Here is a 16,242-nt window from a genome sequence, read left to right as displayed (position 1 = left end):
GCGCTTTGTGGCCTGTGATTGAAAAGGAAATATCTTCACATAAAAACTAGACAGAAGCATTCTGAGAAACCACTTTGTGATGTGTCCATTCATCTCGCAGATTTGAAACTTTCTTTTGATTGAGCAGCTTTGAAACACACTTTTTGTAGAATCTGCATGTGAACGTTTGGAGCACTTTGAGTCCTATGGTGGATAACGAAATATCTTCATATAATAACTAGACAGAAGCATTCTGACAAACTTCTTTGGATGTGTGCATTCATTTCACAGACTTGAACCTTTCTTTTGATTGAGCAGCTTTAAAAAACTTTTGTACAATCTGCAAGTGCACATTTGGAGCGCTTTGAGGCCTATGTTGGAAAAGGAAATATCTTCACATAAAAACTAGACAGAAGCATTCTGACAAACTTCTTTGTGATGTGTGCATTCACCACACAGAGTTGAAAGTCACTTTTCATTGAGCAGTTTGGAAACACTCTTTTTGTAGAATCTGCAAGTGGGCATTTGGAGCACTTTGCATCCTATGGTAGAAATGGAAATGTCTTCACATAAAATCTAGATAGAAGAAATCTGAGAAACTTTTTGTGATGTGTGCATTCATCTCACAGAGTTAAATTTTTCTTTCAATTCAGCAGTATTCAAACTCTCTTTTTGTAGGATCTGCAAGTGGACATTTGGAGTGCATTGAGGCCTATGAAGGAAAAGGAAGTATCTTTACATAAAAACTGCACAGAAGCAACCTGAGAAACTACTTTGTGATGTGTGAATTCATCTCACAGAGTTAAACCTTTTTGTTGATTTAGCAGTTTTGAAACTCTCTGTTTGTAGATTCTGCAAGTGGACATTTGGGGCGCTTTGCAGCCTATGTTAGAAAGGAAATATCTTCACACAAAACCTAGACAGAAGCAATCTGAGAAACTACTTTGTGATATGTGCATTCATTTCACAGAGTTAAACCTTTCTTTTGATTCAGCAGTTTTGAAACTCTGCTTTTGTAGAATCTGCAAGTGGAAATTTGGAGGGTTTTGAGGCCTATGGTGGAAAAGGAAATGTCTTGACATAAAAACTAGATAGAAACATTCTAAGAAAATTCTTTGTGATGTGTGCATTCATCTCCCAGAGTTGAATCCTTCTTTTGAAGGACCAGTTTTGAAATAATCTTTTTGTAGAATCCACAAGTGGACATTTCAAGCACCTTGAGGCCTGTGGTGGAAAAGGAAATATCTTCACATAAAAACTAGACACAATAATTCTGAGAAACTTCTTTGTAATGTGTGCATTCACCTCACAGATATTAACCATTCTTTTGATTGAACAGTTTGGAAACACTCTTTTGGTAGAATCTGCAAGTGGACATTTGTATTGCTTAGCAGCCTATGGTAGAAATTGAAATATCTTCATGTAAAATCTAGACAGAAGCAATCTCAGAAATATCTATGTGATGTGTGCATTCATTGCACAGAATTAACCCTTTTTTTTGATTGAGCAGTTTTGAAACTCTTTTTTTGTAGAATCTGCAAGTGGACATTTTGAGCACTTTGAGGCCTATTGTGGTAAGGAAATATCTTCACATTAAAACTACACAAAAGAATTCTGAGAAACTTCTTTGTGATGCGTGTGTTCATCTCAGAGATTTGAAACTTTCTTTTGATTGAGCAGTTTGGAAATACTCTTTTTGTAGAATCTACAAGGGGACATTTAGAGCATTTTGCAGCCTAAGGTAGAAAAGGATAAATCTTCACATAAAATCTAGAAAGAAGCAATCTGAGAAACTTCTTTGTGATGTGTGCATCCATCTCACTGAGTTAAACATTTTTTTTTGATTGAGCAGTTTTGAAACTCTCTTTTGTAGAATTTGCAAGTGGACATTTGGAGGGCATTCAAACCTATGGTGTAAAAGGAAATATCTTCACATAAAAACTATACAGAAGTATTCTGAGAATCTTCTTTGTGATGTGTGCATTCATCTCACAGGGTTGAAATATTTTTTTGATGGAGCAGTTTTGAAATTCTATATTTGTAGGATCTGCAAGTGGATATTTGGAGCGCTTTTAGACCTATGATGGAAAAGGAAATATCTTCACATAAAAATTACACAGAAGCATTCTGAGAAACTACTTTGTGATGTATGCATTCTTCTCACAGAGTTGAACCTATCTTTTGATTGAGCAGTTTGGAAACACTCTTTTTTTAGTGTCTGCGAGTTGGTATTTTGAGCGCATTGAGGCCTACTGTGGAAAATGATATATCTTAACATAAAAACTACACAGAAGCATTCTGATAAACTTCTTTGTGATGTGTGCATTCAACTCACAGAGTTGAACCCATCTTTTGAATGAGCAGTTTTAAACTCTCTTTTTGTAGAACCTACAAGTGGATATTTGGAGAACTTTGCAGCCTACTGTGGAAAAGGAAATATCTTCACATAAAAATTACACAGAAGCATTCTGAGAAGCATCTTTGGTTGTGTGCATTGAACTCACAGTGTTGAACCTATCTTTTGACAGAGCAGATTTGAAACTCTCTTTTTGCAGAATCTCCAATTGATATTTTGACCCTTTGTGGCCTATGGTGGAAAAGGAAATATCTACACATAAAAACTACACAGTAGCATACTGGAAAACTTTCTTGTGATGTGTGCATTCATCTCACAGAGTTGAAATATTCTTTTGATTGAGCAGTTTTGAAATTCCAATTTTGTAGAATCTGCAAGTGGATATTTGGAGTGCTTTGGGACCTAAGGAGGAAAAGGAAATATCTTCACATAAAAACTACTCAGAAGCATTCGGAGAAACTACTTTGTGATGTGTGCAATCATCTCACAGATTTGAGCCCTTCATTTGATTGGGCAGTTTTGAAACACTCTTTTTGTAGAATCTGCAAGTGGATATTTGGAGTGCTTTGAGGCCTACGGTGGAAAAGGAAATATATTCACATAAAAATTACACAGAAGCATTGTGTGAAAATTCTTTGAGATATGTGCATCCATCTCACATAGTTGAACTTTTCTTTTGACTGAGCAGTTTTGAAACACTCTTTTTGTAGAATCTGCAAGTGGATATTTGGAGAGATATGAGGCCTATTGTGGAATAGGATATATCTTCACATAAAAACTGCAAAGAAGCATAGTGAGAAACTTCTTGTAGATATGTGCATTCATTTCATAGAGTTGAACCATTATTTTCCTTGAGCAGTTGTGAAACACTCATTTTTTAGAATCTGGAAGCTGATATTTGGAGTGCTTTGAGTCCTATTGTTGAAAAGGAAGTATCTTCATATACAAACTACACAGAATCATTCTGAGAAACTACTTTGTGATGTATGTATTTATCTCACAGAGTTGGACTTATCTTTTGAATGTGCACTTTTGCAACTCTCTTTTCGTAGAATCTGCAAATTGTTATTTGGAGCCATTTGAAGCGTATGGTGGAAAAGGAAATATCTTCATATAAAAACTACACAGAAGCATTCTGAGAAACTTGTTTTTGATGTGTGCATTCATCTCACAGAGTTGAAAATTTCTTTTGATTGAGCATTTTTGAAACACACTGTAGAATCTGCAAGTGGTTAGTTGGATCGCTATGAGGCCTATGGTGGAAAAGGAAATATCTTCATATAAAAACTACACAGAAGCATTCTGGGAAACTTCTTTGTGATGTGTGCATTCATCTCACAGAATTGAACCTTTCTTTTGATTGAGCAGTTTGCAAACACACTTTTTGTGGAATCTGCAATTGGATATTTGGAACGGTTTGAGGCCTAAGATGGAAAAGGAAATATCTTCACATAAAAACTACACAGAAGTATTCTGAGAAACTTCTCTGTGTTGTGTGCATTCCACTCACACAGTTGAATTTATCTTTTGATAGAGTAGTTTTGAACCTCTATTTTTGTAGTATCTGCAACTGGATATTTGTAGCCCTTTGCTGCCTATATAGGAAAAAGAAATATCTTCATATGAAAACTACACAGAAGCATTTTGAGAAGCTTCTTTGTTATGTGTGCATTCATCTAACGGAGTTGAACTCTTGTTATGATTGAGCAGTTTGGAAACACTCTTTTTGCAGAATCTGTAAGTGGATATTTGGAGTCCTTTTGAGGCTAATTGGGGAATAGGAAATATCTTCACATACAAACTACAGAGAAGCAATCAGAGAAACACTTTTGTGATGTGTGCATTCATCTCACAGAGTTGAAACTTTCTTTTCATTGAGGAGTTTTGAAAAACTCTTTTTGTACAATCTGCCATGGATATTTAGAGTGCTTTGAGGCCTATGGTGGAAAAGGAAATATCTTCATAAAAAAACTTCACAGAAGCATTCTGAGAAACTTAATTGTGTTGTGTGCATTCATCACACAGAGTTGAAATTTTCTTTTGATTGAGCAGTTTGGAAACACTTTTTGTAGAATCTGAAAGTGGATATTTTGAGCACATTGAGGTCTATGGTGGAAAAGGAAATATCTTCACATAAAAAATAAATACAGAGGAGCATTCTGAGAAATTTCTTTGTGATGTGTGCATTCATCTCACAGAGTTGAAACTTTCTTTTGATTGAGCAGTTTGGAAACACTCTTTATGTGTAATCTGCAAGTAGATATTTTGAACTTTTTGATGCCTGTGGTGGAAAAGAAAATATCTTCACATAAAAACTGCCCAGAAGCATTCTGAGAAACATCTTTGTGATGTGTGCATTCATCTCACAGAATTTAACCTTTGTTTTGATTGAGCAGTTTGGAAACACTCTTTTTGTAAAATCTACAAGTGGATATTTGGAGCACTTTTAAGTCTATGGTGGAAAAGGATATATCTTCACATGAAAACTACGCAGAATCATTCTGAGAAACTACTTTGTGAGTGTGCATTCAAATCACAGAGTTGAACCTATCTTTTGATAAAGCAGTTTTGAAACTCTCTTTTTGTAGAAACTGCAAATGTTTTTTTGGAGCCCTTTGTGGCCTATGGTGGAAAAGCAAATGTATTCATATAAAAACTACACAGAATCATTCTGGTAAACTTCTTTGTGATGTATACATTCATCTCACAGACTTGAAACTTACATTTGACTGAGCAGTTTTTAAACACTCTTTTTGTGCAATTTGGCAATGGATATTTAGAGTGCTTTGAGGCCTATTGTGGAAAAGGAAATATCTTCACGTAAAAATTAGACAGAAGCATTAGGAGAAACTTCTTTGTGATGTGTGCGTTCATCTCACAGACTTGAAACTTTCTTTTGACTGAGCAGTTTGGAAACACTCTTTTTGTAGAATCTGCAAGTGGATATTGGAGCACTTTGAGGCCTTTGGTGGAAAAGGATATATATTTACATTAAAACTATACAGAAGGATTCTGAGAAACGTCTTTGTTATGTGTGCATTCAACTCACAGAGTTAAACGTTTATTTTGATTGAGCAGTTTGGAAACACTCTTTTTGTAGAATCTGCAAGTGGATATTTGGAGCGCTTTGCGGCCTATTGTGGAAAAGAAAATATCTTCACATAAAAACTACACAGAAGCATTCTGAAAAACTTCTCTGTGATGTGTACATTCATCACACAGAGTTGAACCTTTCCTTTGATAGAGAAGTTTTATAACATTCTGTCTATACAATCTGCAAGTGTATATTTTAAGCACTTTGAGGCCTATTGTGGAAAAGGAAATATCTTCACATAAAAACTACAGAGAACCATGCTCAGAAACTTCTTTGTGAAGTATGCATTCATCTCACGGAGTTGAACCTTTCTTTTGATTGAGCCTTTGGAAATACCCTTGTTGTAGAATCTGCAAGTTGATATTGGGAGCGCTTTGAGGCATATAGTGGAAAAGGAAATATCTTCACATAAAAACTACACAGAAGCATTCTGAGACACTTATTTGTGATGTGTGCATTAATCTCACAGAGTTGAACATTTATTTTGATTCAGCAGTTTTGCGTCTCTCTTTTTGCAGAATCTGCAAGTGGATATTTGCAGCCCTTTTCGGACTAATTTTAAAAAGAAATATCTTTTCATGGAAAGGACACTGAAACAGTCCCAGAAACTTCTCTGTGATGTGTGCATTCATCTCACAGAGTTGAACCTTTCTTTTGGTTGAGAAGTTTGGAAAGACTCTTACTTGCAGAATCTGCAAGTAGATATTTGGAGCGCTTTGAGACATATGGTGGTATAGGAAATATCTTCACATAAAAACTACACAGAAGCATTCTGAGAAAGTTCTTTGTTATGTGTGCATTCCACTCACAGAGTTGAACCTATCTTTTGATAGAGCAGTTTTAAATCTCTCTTTTTGAATAATCTGCAAGTGGACATTTGGAGCCCATTGCTGCCTATTTTGGAAAGGGAAATATCTTCATATAAAAACTACACAGAAGCATTCTGAGAAACTTCTTAGTGATGTGTGCATTCATCTCAAAGTGTTGAACCCTTCTTTTGATTGAGCACTTTTGAAACACACTTTTTGTGGAATCTGCAAGTGGATATTTGGAGCGCTTTGAGGCTTATGGTGGAAAAGGAAATATCTTCATATAAAAACTCGACAGAAGCATTCTGAGAAACTTCTTTTTGATGTGTGCATTCATCTCACAGAGTTGAACCTATTTTTTCATTGAGCAGTTTTCCATATCTCTTTTTGTAGAATCTGCAAGTGGATATTTGGAGCCCTTTGCGGCCTATTTTGGAAAAGGAAATAACTTCACGTAAAAACTACAAAGGAGCATTCTGAGAAACTTCTTCATAATATGTGCATTCATCTCACAGACTTCAAACTTTTTTTGATTGAGCAGTTTGGAAACATTCTTTTTGTAGAATCTGCAAGTGGATATTGGTGTTCTTTGAGGCCTTTGGTGGAAAAGGATATATCTTCACATAAAAAGTAGACAGAAGCATTCTGGGAAACTTCTTTTTGATGTGTGCATTCAACTCACAGAGTTGAAACTTTCTCATGATTGAGCAGTTTGGAAACACTCTTTTTGTAGAACCTGCAAGTGAATATTTGGAGCCCTTTGAGGCCTATGTTGGAAAACTAAATATGTTCACATAAAAACTAGACAGAAGCATTCTGAGAAACTCCTCTGTGATGTGTGCATCCAACTCACAGATTTGAACATATCTTTTGATTGAGCAGTTTTGAATCTTTCTTTTTGTAGAATCTGCAAATGGATATTTGGAGCCCTTGGCGGCCTATTTTGGAAAGGGAAATATGTTCACATAAAAACTACACAGAAGCATTCTGAGAAATTCCTTTGTGATGTGTGCATTCATCTCAAAGAGTTGAAACTTTCTTTTGATTGAGCAGTTGAAAAACACCCTTTTTGTAGATTATGCAAGTGAATATTGGCAGCACTTTGAGGCCTATGTTGGAAAAGGAAATATCTTCACATTAAAACTACACAGAACCATTCTGAGAAAGTTCTTTGTGATGTGTGCATTCATCTCACACAGTTGAACCTTTCTTTTGATTAAGCAGTTTGGAAACACTCTTTTTTTAGTATCTGCAAGTGAATATTTGGAGTGCTTTGAGGCTTATTGTGGAAAAGAAAATATCTTCACATAAAAACTACACAGAAGCATTTTGAAAAAGGTCTCTGTGATGTGTAAATTCATCACACAAGGGTGAAACTTTCCTTTGATTGAGCAGTTTTATAACACTCTTTTTATAGAATGTGCAATTGGATATTTGAAATACTTTGAGGCCTATTATGAAATGTGGCACATATACACCATGGAATACTATGCAGCCATAAAAAATGATGAGTTCACGTCCTTTGTAGGGACATGGATGAAACTGGAAATCATCATTCTCAGTAAACTATCGCAAGAACAAAAAACCAAACACCGCATATTCTCACTCATAGGTGGGAATTGAACAATGAGAACACATGGACACAGGAAGGGGAACATCACACTTCGGGGACTGTTGTGGGGTGGGGGGAGGGGGGAGGGATAGCATTGGGAGATATACCTAATGCTAGATGACAAGTTGGTGGGTGCAGCGCACCAGCATGGCACATGTATACATATGTAACTTACCTGCACATTGCACACATGTACCATAAAACCTAAAGTATAAGAATGATAATAATAATAATAATAATAAAAGAAAGAAAGAAAAAAAAAAAAGAAAAAGGAAATATCTTCACATAAAAACTACACAGAAGCATTCTCAGAAAATTCTTTGTGAAGTGTGCATTGATCTCACAGAGTTGAAACTTTCTTTTGATTGAGCTGTTTGGAAATACACTTTTTGTAGAATCTGCAAGTTGATATTGTGAGCGCTTTGAGGCCCATTGTGGAAAACGAAATATCTTCACATAAAAACTACACAGAAGCATTCTGAGACACATATTTGTGATGTGTGCATTAATCTCACAGAGTTGACCATTGTTTTGATTGAGCAGTTTTGCATATCTCTTTTTGTAGAATCTGAAAGCAGATATTTGCAGAACTTACAGGCCTAATTTTAAAAGGAAATATATTTTCATAAAAAGTACAGAGAAATATTCTGAGAAACTTCTTTGTTTTGTGTGCATTCATCTCACAGAGTTGGAACTTTCTTTTGATTGAGCAGTTTGGAAACACTTTTTTGCAGGATCTGCAAGTGGATATTTGGAGTGCTTTTGAGGTCTATGGTGGAAATGGAAATATCCTCACATAAAAACTTCAGAGAAGCATTCTGAGAAAATTCTTTGTGATGTGTGCATTGAACTCACAGTGTTAAACCTTTCTTTTCGTTGAGTAGCTTGGAAAGACCATTTTGTAGAATTTGCAGTCGGATATTTTGAGCACTTTGAGGCATATTCTGGAAAACGAAATATCTTCACATAAAAACAAGACAGAAGCATTCAGAGAAACTTCTTGGTTATGTGTGCATTCATCTCACAGAGTTAAACCTTTCTTTTGATTGACCAGTTTTGAAACAGTCTTTCTGTAGAATCTACAAGTGGATATTTGGAGCGCTTTGAGCCCTATGATGAAAGAGGAAGTGTCTTCACATAAAAATTAGACAGAAGCATTCTGAGAAAGTTCTTTGTGATGTGTTCATTCATCTCACAGAGTTAAAACTTTCTTTTGATTGAGCAGTTTTGAAATACTCTTTTTGTAGAATCTGCAAGTGGATATTTGGAGCTATTTGAGGCCTATGTTGGGAAAGGAAATATCTTCACATAAAAACTAGACAGAGGCATTCTGAGAAACATAATTGTGATGTGTGCATTCATCTCATCGATTTGAACCTTTCTTTTGATTGAGCAGTTTTGAAACACACTTTTTGTAGAATCTGCAAGTGGATATTTGGAGTGCTTTGAGGCCTATAGTGGAAATAGAAATATCTTCATATAAGAGCTAGACAGAAGTATTATGAGAAACTTCTTTGCGTTGTGTGCATTCATCTCACAGAGTTGAAATTTTCTTTTGATTGAGCAGTTTTGACACACTCTTTTTCTAGGATATGCATGTGGATATTTGGAGCACTTTGCAGCCTAGAGTGGAAAAGAAAATATCTTCAAATAAAAATTTGACAGATGCATTCTGAGAAACCACTTTTTTTTATTATTATACTTTAAGTTTTAGGGTACCTGTGTACAATATGCAGATTAGTTACATATGTATACATGTGCCATGCTGGTGTGCTGTACCCATTAACTCGTCATTTAGCATCAGCTATATCTTCTAATGCTATCTCTCCCCCTCCCACCACCACACTACTGTTCCCAGAGTGTGATATTCCCCTTCCTGTGTCCATTTGTTCTCATTGTTAAATTCCCACCTATGAGTGAGAACATGCAGTGTTTGGTTTTTTGTCCTTGGGATAGTTTACTGAGAATGATGATTTCCAATTTCATCCATGTTCCTACAAAGGACATGAACTCATCATTTTTCATGGATGCATAGTATTTCATGGTGTATATGTGCCACATTTTCTTAATCCAGTCAATCATTGTTGGACATTTGGGTTGGTTCCAGGTCTTTGCTATTGTGAATAGTGTCGCAAGAAACACACATGTGCATGTGTCTTTATAGCAGCATGATTTATAATCCTTTGGGTTTATACCCAGTAATGGGATGGCTGGGTCAAATGGTATTTCTAGTTCTATATCCCTGAGGAATCGCCACATTGACTTCCACAATGGTTGAACTAGTTTAAAGTCCCACCAACAGTGTAAAAGTGTTCCTATTTCTCCACATCCTCTTATGTCTTGACTTTTTAATGATTGCCATTCTAACTGGTGTGAGATGGTATCTCATTGTGGTTTTCATTTGCATTTCTCTGATGACCAGTGATCATGAGCATTTACTCATGTGTTTTTTGGCTCCATAAATGTCTTCTTTTGAGACGTGTCTGTTCATGTCCTTTTCCCACTTTTGAATGGGGTTTTTGGTTTTTTCCTTGTAAATTTGTTTGAGTTCATTGTAGATTCTGGATATTAGCCATTTGTCAGATGAGCAGGGTGCGAAAATTTTCTCCCATTTTGTAGGTTGCCTGTTCACTCTGATGATAGTTTCTTTTGCTGTGCAGAAGCTCTTTAGTTTAATTAGATCCCATTTGTCAATTTTGGCTTTTGTTGCTATTGCTTTTAGTGTTTTACACATGAAGTCCTTGCCCATGCGTATGTCCTGAATGGTAAAGCCTAGGTTTTCTTTTAAGGTTTTTATGGTTTGGATTCACAGCCGAATTCTACCAGAGGTACAAGGAGGAACTGGTACCATTCTTTCTGAAACTATTCCAATCAATAGAAAAAGAAGAAATCCTCCCCAGCTCATTTTGTGACGCCAGCATAATCCTGATACCAAAGCTGGGCAGAGACACAATAAAAAAAGAGAATTTTAGACCAATATCCTTGATGAACAATGATGAAAAAATCCTTAATAAAATACTGGCAAACCAAATCCAGCAGCATATCAAAAAGCTTATCCACCATGATCAAGTGGGCTTCATCCCTGGGATGCAAGGCTGGTTCAATATATGCAAATCAGTAAATGTAATCCAGCATATAAACAGAAACACAAACAAAATCCCCATGATTATCTCAATAGAGGCAGAAAAGTCCTTTGACAAAATTCAACAATGCTTCATGCTAAAATCTCTCAATAAATTAGGTATTGATGGGACTTATCTCTAAATAATAAGAGCTATCTATGACCAATCCACAGCCAATATCATACTGAATAGGCAAAAACTGGAAGCATTCCCTTTGAAAACTGGCACAAGACAGGGATGCCCTCTCTCACCACTCCTATTCAACATAGTGTTAGAAGTTCTGGCCAAGGCAATTAAGAAGGAGAAGGAAATAAAGGGTATTCAATTAGGAAAAGAGGAATTCAAATTGTCCCTGTTTGCAGAATACATGATTCTATATCTAGAAAACCCCATTGCCTCAGCCCAAAATCTCCTTAAGCTGATAAGCAACTTCAGCAAAGTCTCAGGATACAAAATCAATGTACAAAAATAACAACCATTCTTATACACCAATAACAGAAAAACAGAGAGCTAAATCATGAGGGAACTCCCATTCACAATTGCTTCAAAGAGAATAAAATTCCTAGGAATCCAACCTGCAAGGGACGTGAAGGACCTCTTCAAGAAGAACTACAAACGACTGCTCAATGAAATAAAAGAGAAAACAAACAAATGGAAGAATATTCCATGCTCATGGGTAGGAAGAATCAATATCATGAAAATGGCCATACTGTCCAAGGTAATTTACAGATTCAATGCCATCCCCATCAAGCTACCAATGACTTTCTTCACAGCATTGGAAAAATCTACTTTAAAGTTCACATGGAACCAAAAAAGGGCATGCATCGCCAAGTCAATTTTAAGCCAAAAGAACAAAGCTGGAGACATTATGCTACCTGACTTCAAACTATACTACAACACTACAGTTACCAAAACAGCATGGTACTGGTACCAAAACAGAGATATAGATCAACGGAATGGAACAGAAACCTCAGAAATCACATCACATATCTAAGAGTATCTGATCATTGACAAACCTGAGAAAAACAAGTAATGGGCTAAGAATTCCCTATTTAATAAATGGTGCTGGGAAACCTGGCTAGCCATTTGTAGAAAGCTGAAACAGGATCCCTTCCTTACACCTAATACAATAATTAATTCATGATGGATTAAGGACTTAAACGTTAGACCTAAAACCATATAAACTACTTTTTGATGTGTGCATTCAATTCACAGTGAGGAAACTTTCTTTTGATTTAGCAGTTTTGAAACACTCTTATTGTAGAATCTGCAAGTGGATATTTGGAGGGCTTTGCGGCCTAAGGTGGAAAAGGAAATATCTTCACATAAAAACCAGACAGAAGCATTCTGAAAAACTTCTTTGTGATGTCTACATTCATCTCACACAGTTGAACCTTTCCTTTGATTCAGCAGATTTGAAAAACTCCTTTTGTAGAATCTGCAAATGAATATTTGGAGTGCTGTGTGGCCTAGGGTGGAAAAGTAAATATCTTTGCATAAAAACTAGACAGAAGCATTCTGAGAAACTTCTTTAGTATGCGAGCATTCAACTCACAAGTTGAACTTTTCGTTTGATTGAGCAGTTGTGATACACTCTTTTTATAGCATGTGCAAGTGGCTATTTTGTGTGCTTTGTGGCCTATAGTGGAAAAGGAAATATCTTCGTATTAAAACTAGACAGAAGCATTCTGAGAAACTCCTTTCTGATGTGAGCATTCAACTCACAGAGTTATAACTTTCGTTTTATTGAGCAGTATGGAAACAGTCTTTTTGCAGTATATGCAAATCAATATTTGGAGTGCTTTGAGGCCTAAAGTGTAGAAGGAAATATCTTCACATAAAAACTAGACAGAAGCACTCTGAGAAACTTCTTTGTGATGGGAACATTCATCTTACAGAATTGAACCTTTCTATTGATTGAGCAGTTTTGAAAAACTATTTTTGTAGAATCTGCAGGTGATATTTGGAGAGCTTTGTGGCCTATATTGGAAAAGGAAATATCTTCATGTAGAAACTAGACAGAAGCATTCTGAGAAACTTCTTTGTGATGTGTGCATTCAACTCACAGAGGAGAACCTTTCTTTTGATTCAGGAGTTTGGAAACACTGCTTTTGTAGGTTCTGCAAGTGGATATTTGGAGTGCATTGTGGACTATGGTGGAAAAGGAAATATCTTCACATAAAAACTGGAAAGAAGCATACTGAGAAACTTCTTTGTGATGTGTGCATTCATCTCACAGAGATGAACCTTTCTTTGATGTAACAGTTTGGAAACACACTTTTTGTAGAATCTGCAAGTGGATATTAGGGGTGCTTTGCAGCCTATGGTGGAAAAGGTAATATCTTCACATAAAAACAAGACAGAAGCATTCTGAGAAACTACTTTGTGATGTGTGCTTTCATCTCACAGAGGTGAAGCTTTCTTTTGATTGAGAAGATTTGAAACCCTCTTTTTGTAGAATCTGCAAGTGGATATTTGGAGCGCTTTAAGGCCTATGGTGGAAAAGGAAATATATTCACATGATAACTAGACAGAAACATTCAGATAAACTTCTATGTGATGGGTGCGTTCATCGCACAAAGTTGAATGTTTCTTTTCGTTTAGTAGTTTTGAAACACTCTTTTTGTAGAATCTGCAATTGGATATTTGGAGTGCTTTGAGGCATGTGGTGGAAAAGGAAATGTATTCGCAAAAAAATTAGACAGAAGCATTCTGAGAAACTTCTTTGTGATGTGTGCATACATGTTACAGTGTTGAACCTAACTTTTTATTGAGCAGTTTTGAAACACTTTTTTGTACATTCTGCAAGTGGATATTTGGAGCTCTTTGAGGCATACGGTGGAAAAATAATATCTTCACATAAAAATTAGACAGAAGTATTCTAAGAAACTTCTCTGTTATGTGTAGATTCATTTCACACAGTTGAAACTTTCTTTTGATTGAGAAGTTTTGCAACACTCTTTTTGTAAAATCTGCAGGTGGATATTTGGAGTGCTTTGAGGTGTACGGTGGAAAAGGAAACACCTTCACATAAAAACTATACAGAAGCATTCTGAGAAACTTCTTTGTGATGTGTGCATTCACCTCATGGAGTTGAAACTTTCTTTTGATTGAGCAGTTTTGAAACACTCTTTGTTTTAGAATCTGCATGTGGATATTTGGAGAGCTTTGTGGCCTATGGTGTAAAAGAAAATATCTTGACATAAAAACAAGACAGAAGAATTCTGAGGAACTTCTTTGTGATGTGTGCATTCATCTCACAGAGTTGGAACTTTCTTTTGATGGAGTAGTTTTGAAACACTCTTTTTGTAGAATCTGCAAGTGGATATTTGGAGAACTTTGTGGTCAATGTTGGAAAAGCAAATATCTTCCCATAAAAACTATACAGAAACATTCTGAGAAACCTCTTCATGATGTCTCCATTCATCTCACAGAGTTGAAGTTTTCTTTGTGGAGTTTTGAAACACTCTTTTTGCAGAATTTGCAAGTGGATATTTGGAGCGCTTTAAGGCCTAGGGTGGAAAAGGAAATATCTTTACATAAAAATTAGACAGAAGCATTCTGAGAAATTTCTTTGTGATGTGTGCATTCATCCCACAGACTTGAAACTTTATTTTGATTGAGCAGTTTTGAAACACTATTTTATAGCATATACAAGTGGATATTTGAGTGCTTACGGGCCTATGATGGAAAAGGAAATATCTTCACATAAAAACTAGACAGAAGCATTCTGAGAAACTTCTCTGTGACGTGTGCATTCAACTAAGAGAGTTGAACTTTTCTTTTGATTCAGCAGTTTTGAAACACACTTTTTGAAGAATCTGAAAGTGGATATTTGCAGTACTTTGCTGCTTATGGTGGAAAAGGAAATATCTTCACATACAAACTAGAGAGAAGCATTCTGAGAAATTCCTTGCTGATGTGGGCATACATCTGACAGAGTTGAAACTTTCTTTTGATTCAGCAGTTTTGAAACACTGTTTTTGTATAATCTGTAAAGGGAAATTTGGGGCGCTTTGAGGCCTATGGTTGTAAAGAAATATTTTCACATAAAGAGACAGTAGCATTCTGAGAAACTTCTTTGTGGTGTGTGCATTCATCTCACAGAGTGGAAACTTTCTTTTGATTGAGCAATTTTGAAACACTGTTTTCGTAGAATCAGCGAGTGGATATTTGGAGCGCTTTGTGGCCTATGGATGAAAAGGAAAAATCTTCATGTAAAAATTAGACAGAAACATTCTGAGAAACGTCATTGCCATGTGTGCATTCAACTCACAGAGTTGAAACTTTCTTTTTGATTGAGAAGTTTCGAAACACTCTTTTTGTAGCATCTGCAAGAGGATATTTGGAGCACTTTGTGGCCTATGATGGAAAAGGATATATCCTCACATAAAAACTAGACAGAAGAATTCTGAGAAATTTCTGGTTGATTTGTGCATAAATCTCACAGAGTTGAAACTTTCTTTTGATTGAGCAGTTTCAAAACACTCTTTTTGCAGAATCTGCAAGTGTATATTTGGGGTGCTATGAGACCTAAGGTGGAAAAGAAATATGTTCACATAAATACTAGAAATAAGCATTCTGACAAAACTATTTTTAGTGTGCATTCATCTCACAGAGTTGAACCTTTCTTTCGATTGAGCAGTTTTGAAACTCTTTTTGTAGAATCTGCAAGTGGATATTTGGAGTGCTTTGAGGCCTATCATGGAAAAGGAGTTATCTTCACATAAAAACTAGACAGAAGCATTCTAAGAAATGACTTTGTGATGTGTGTATTCAACTCACAGACTTGAAACTTTCTTTTGATTGAGCATTTTTGAAACGCTTTTTTCTAGAATCTGCTAGTGGATATTTGGTATCCTTTGTGGCCTATGGTGGAAAAGGAAAAATCTTCACACAAAAACTAGACAGAAGCATTCTGAGAGACTTCTGACTGATGTATGCATTCATCTCACAGAGTTGAACCCTTCTTTTGTTTGAGCAGTTTTGAAACTCTTTTTGTAGAATCTGCAAGTGGACATTTGGAGTGCTTTTAGGCCTATGGTGGAAAAGTAAATATCTTCACACAAAAACTAGACAGAAGCATCCGAGAAACATCTTTGTGATGTGTGCATTCATCTCACAGAGTTGAACTTGTCGTGATTGAGCAGTTTTGAAACGCTATTTTGTAGAATCTCCAAGTGGATATTTGGAGCTCTTTGTGGCCTATGGTGGAAAAGGAAATATCTTCACATAAAAACTATACAGAAGCATTCTGAGAAACTGCTTTG

Source organism: Pongo pygmaeus, chromosome 17 (assembly GCF_028885625.2).
Source record: "Pongo pygmaeus isolate AG05252 chromosome 17, NHGRI_mPonPyg2-v2.0_pri, whole genome shotgun sequence".
In the NCBI taxonomy this organism is placed as follows: Eukaryota; Metazoa; Chordata; class Mammalia; order Primates; family Hominidae; genus Pongo; species Pongo pygmaeus.
This window is presented reverse-complemented; position numbering follows the sequence as displayed.